The sequence below is a fragment of the Panthera leo genome, chromosome B2, assembly GCF_018350215.1.
Source record: "Panthera leo isolate Ple1 chromosome B2, P.leo_Ple1_pat1.1, whole genome shotgun sequence".
NCBI lineage: Eukaryota > Metazoa > Chordata > Mammalia > Carnivora > Felidae > Panthera > Panthera leo.
This window is the reverse complement of record NC_056683.1, coordinates 9,683,258-9,689,169: the sequence shown is the minus strand read 5'-3', so window position 1 is coordinate 9,689,169 and position 5,912 is coordinate 9,683,258.

Genomic DNA, 5,912 nt, shown 5'->3' with positions numbered 1-5,912 from the left:
ACTATTGAGACAAAAATGATAACACTATCTTAGGAGGTTCTAAATGTATACAGGAAATACTTAAGAAATTATATTGTAAGTGAAGGAAAGTGAAGGGGTATAAAAGAAAAAATTTCAACATATCACTTGAGTTGGTAAATTGCTATTATCAGTAGACTGTGTTAAGTTATGTATATATAATGAAATCCTAGAGCAACCACTAAAAATGCCATACAAAGAGACACTCAAAAACACAATAGACAATCAAAAGGGCATTTTTAAGGTTTGAGTATTCTGCAGGAAAGCAAGAAAAAGAAAGAAGATAAATGAAAAAGAGAACAAATGTAAAATAAAAATAAGATTGCAGACTTGTCATGTCAATAATGAAATTTAATGTAAATGGTCTAAATATACCAACTAAGGAAGCAAGACTAACAGAATGGACAAAAAATAAGGAGATGACCCAACAATATGCTGTTTACAAGAAGCTCACTTCAAATACTGATACAGGGGCACCTGGGTGGCTCAGTCAGTTAAGCATCTGACTCTTGATTTTGGCTCAGGTCATGATCTCATGGTTCATGTGTTTAAGCCCCACATCAGCCTCTGCACAATGCAGAGCCTGATTGGGATTCTCTCTCTCTCCCTCTCTCTCTCTACCTCTCCCCTGCTCATGCTCTCCCTTTCAAAATAAGTAAATAAACTTAAAAGAAAAAACCAAATATACTCATGAAGGTAGGATGAAAGTAAAAGGATGGAAAAAGATAGACCATGCACTCATTCAGCAAAAAAGAATTTTAAAAAAGGCTACATTAACATTAGAAAACTAGACTTCAAAGCAAGAAAAATTGTAAGGGACAGAGGGGGACAGGACATCACATAATAATAAAAGGGTTGATTTACCAAGAAGACATAGTGATTCTAAATGTTATGCACCAAATAACAGAGCTGCAGTGAACAAAAACTGATATAACACATGGATCAAATCCTGGACTTGGAAACAAGCCTCAGGGGATTTAAAAGAATTAAATCACATAGAATATGTTCTCTTACAATAATGAAGTCAAACTAGGCATCAGCCACAGAAAGATAACAGGAAAATAAACAAGCACTTGGAAACTAAAGAGCACCCTTATAAGTAACCCAAAAGTCAAAGAAGAAGCCTCAATGAAAATTAAAAAAATACAATGAACTGAATGAAAGTGAAACTTACGGGATGCAGCAAAAACAGCATTGAGAGGAAAATTTATAGTACTGAAAACATATTAGAAAGCAGGAAAATTCTCAAACAAAAATCCAAAATTACATCTCAAGAACCTAAAAAAGAAAGAGTAAAGTAAACCCAAAGTAACAGAGGAAAGAAATAATAATGATATGAGTAGAAATCCATGAAACTAAAAACAGAAAAAGAGAGAAAATTAGTGAAACAAAACATTGTTCTTTGGAAAAAAACAATAAAATTGACAAATATCTGGCAAGACTATCAAAGAAAAGAAAAAGACACAAATTAATAATATTAGGAATGAAACAGAAATATCTGATATCACTACATATCCTTCAGACATCAAAAGAACAGCAAGAGAATACTACACACATAAATTTGACAACTTAGATAACATAAACCAGTTCCTAAAAAAGCATCACCAATCCCACCCCCATAATATAAAATAGATATTATGAATAGCATTATACCTAGTAAGGAAACTGGATGTGTTATTTTCAAATTCCAGAAAAAGAAATCTCCACGTTCAGATTGTACCAAACATTTTATACCAAATATTTAAAAAAAGAATTAGCACCAATTACTATGCACTTTCTTCCCTATAATAGAAAAGATAGAACACTTTCCAATTAATTTTGGGAAGCCAATATTATACTGATACTAAAGCTATATATAGTCTATATACTAAAGCAAATATAGTCAAGAAAGAAAGAGAAAGAAAGAAAGAAAGAGGGAGAGAGAGGGAAGGAGAGGGAGAGAGAGGGAGGGAAGGAGGGTGGGAGGGAGGAAGGAAGGAAGGAAGGAAGGAAAGAAGGAAGGAAGGAAGGGAAGGAAAGGAAGAAAGGAAGTAAGGAGAAAGAAAAGAAAAGAAAAGAAAAGAAAAGAAAAGAAAAGAAAAGAAAAGAAAAGAAAGAGGAAAAAAACTATACACTAATATCCCTCAGGAATATAAATGCAGCAATCCTTGACAAAATATTAGCAAATGGATTTTACCACTATGTCAGCTCAGAATTATATACTGTGACCTAGTGGTATTTATTCCTGGCATACAAGAATGGTTCAACATTTGTATATCAATCAATATAATCTACCATATTTATAGGCTAAAAAAGAAAAATCACAAATCCTATCAACTGATGCACAAAAAGTTCTTGACAAAATTCAATATCAATTCATGATGAAAACTCTCAGAAAACCAGGAATAAGGGGAACTTCCTCAAATTGATTTTTAAAACTTAAAAAATAAATAAACTTATAACTATCACCATACTTAATGATGAAAGATTGAAGGCCTTCCCTCTAAGATCAGGAATTAAGGAAGGATGTTCCATTTCACTATTGCTACTCAATATAGTATTGGAAGTTCTAACCCATGAGGCAAGAAAAGGAAATAAAACAAAGAACTAAAACTCCCTACATGACATGATACTCTATGTAAAACAATCCCAAGGAATCCAAAACAAACCAACAAACCAACAAAAAACCTCCCAGAACAAATAAGTGAGTACAGCAAAGTCATAGAATACAAGATCAACATACAAAAATCAAGTCAATCTCTACACAGAAGCAGTGAGCACATGCAAACAGAAATTAAAAATCCCTAACGTTTGCAATTGCACAATACATAGGTGCAAATCTAATAGACATGTTCAGAGCTTGTATGCTGAAAACTACAAAATGCTAATGGAGGAAATCAAACAGGATCTGAATAAGTGGAGACACATACTGTGTTCATAAAGTGAGAGAGCTCACATAGTAAAGATGTCAATTCTTCCCAAATTGATGTATAGTTTTAATACAATACCTATCAAAATCCAGGCAAGATTTATTGCAGATATACATAAGATTATTCCAAACTTTTTATAGAAAGGGAATAGAACTAGAATAGCCACACACACACACACACACACACACACACACACACGTGGCTATATATATATATATATATATATATATATATATGGCTATATATATATATATGGCTATATATATATATATATATATATATATATGGCTATATATACACACACACATATATATACATATATATATATACACACACACACACATATATACCCACATGGGTATTCTCTCTATATATATGCATCTCTCTATGTATATATGCATTTATTTATATAAATAATGCATGTATATACACAAAGGGAATTTATACACATAGCCACAGTTGTTAAGATAGTGTGGTACTTATGGAGAGATAGACATACTGATCAATAGAACAAAACAGAAAAGCCCAAAATAGACCCCCCCATAAAGACTACCAACTGATTTTTTGCAAAGGTGCTCAAAGCAGTACAATGAAGGAATAATAGTCTTTCAATAAATTGGATATTCATAGGCAAAACGTGAACTTCTATCTAAACTTCACACCTTACATGAAAATTAACTTAAAATGGATCATGAACTCACATGTAAAATGTAAAACTGTAACACTTTTAAAAGAAAACATAGGAGAAAGTCTTCAGGATTTAGCATTTGGTGGAAAGTTCTTAGACTAGACAACAAAAGCATGATCCATAAAAGGAAAAATCAAAAGATCAGATCTCATCAAAATTAAAGACTTTGCTCTCCAAAAGATCTCTTTAAGAGGATGAAAAGACTAAGACAAACTACTTGCAAACCACATGTCTGCTGAAGGACTCACATCTAGAAATTATGAAGAACTCTCAAAACAATAGCAACAAAACAAACAATCCGATGAGAACATGGGCAAAAGACATGAAGAGACATTTCATTGAAGAGAATATGTGAATGGCAAGTAATGACACAAAAAGATGTTCAACATCACTAATCACTGGGGAAATGCAAATTAATAACACCACAGTAAAAGATCAGTACACGCCTATCAGAATAGTTGAACTACAAAATGCTGACAGGATGGGAGAAACTGATTCTCTCGTGCATTGCTGCCAGGAAAGTAAAATAGTACAGCATTCCTGGAAAATAGTTTGGCAGATTCTTAAAAACTAAACATATACTTACTATATGAGCCAGCAATCACACTCCTGGGCACTTATCCCAGAGAAATGAAAACTTACATCCACACAAAAACCTGTACGTACAAAAATGTTCACAGCAGCATTATTTGTAACAGTCGCCAAGAAGGAAACAACCACACTGTCCCACAATAGATGAATAATTAGTGTGGTACATCCCTATGATGGAATACATCTCAGTAATAAAAAGGAATAAACTGTTACTATGTGCATCAACTTGTATGGATATCTCAAGGGAATGATGCTGAACACGGAAGAAAATCTCAGGTCACACGCTTCTAAGAATCAATTTATGTACATTCTCAAAATGACAAAATAATCGAGATGGAGACCACATTCGTGGTTGCCAGGGGTTAGGGAATGGTGTGAAGAGGAAGGAACCTATAAAGGCATTACAGGAGGAAGAACTTTGTGGTGTTGGAATAGTTCTGTCTTGATTGTGCTTCAATCACAATCAAGTTACAGAAATCTACAGGTGATGAGATGACGTAGAATTACAGGAACACTTTACAACAATGTCAATTTCCTGATTTTTATTATAGATACATCCAATGTAAGAAAAGGTATATAAAATGTACCAGGGGTGGAAATAAAGTGAAAGATATATGAGACCTCTCTATACCACCTCTAGCCAAGGGTATTTTTTCAAAGGTCACGGGGTAATTCTAAAGTGTGGCTAGGCAGCTAACGCGATTATTGAAATGACATACCTGAGTAGCACACCTACAAGTCTAGTGGAGGAGAAGGAGAAAACTAAACATGCAATCTATTTTAAGTCTCCTGAGCTTCCCGCGCCCCCCCCTCCCCCAATGTGGAAACCTGGCATTTAGGTGAAGCCAAATAATATGGATGGGATAATCCAGCCATCCAGCCATTATGTTATAGACTATTTCATACAAAAAATGCCAAGCCCAATAGATTGTTCTTTGGATTCTAAATCATTTGGTATCAATGTTATAATTTTAAAATGTTAAGGAGCAATTACAATCACATTTAAATATGCAGCAATTTTAGAAAATTAATGTTTCACTGAGTCCTCATTTTTGATGGGTAACAAAATGAGCTCAAGACTTAAAAAAAAAATACTTTGAACAAACTGCTGACTATTATCAGCAGTAACCCTGAGAAACATCGGAAAAGGAAGCATTCCTATCTTTACCATGAATTCTAATACATCAGTTATTTTTATTAATAACGCTCAACCACTGCCTGGCAGTCTCTCTGTATTGAACTGTTTGGGAAGTGCGCTGAAGACATAGAATCCAAGGATTATTATGAGCCCATAAATGACAACATGACCAAGTAGAGGCCTTGGGCGGTTATTAAGCATTCCTTAGCACCATCATCCAAAGATAGTCACTGTGCGTCTATTCGGCTAGGCAGGAGATTTAAAGGTTTTAGGGATGAGTCCTCTGCCTTCAAAGCGTTTAAAATCTGTTTGAGTACTGGACTAAATACATAAACTTAAACAAGAAAGCAAAGAAGGATCTCCTGAAATCTGAACCAATAGAAAGTAGAAAGGCCCAAAGTGCTTGTTTTCCCTGGAAGTATTTTTGTAAGAGGTGGGAAGGGAGTTTGTATCTTCGGGGCTCATGCATCCTGTAGATGAGCCCTTCAACAATGCAGATTTAGCCTATCCCTGGGAAGACTGCCCTTAGTTCTCACTTGTGGACTTAATCCAGAAATGCAGCTGTTTT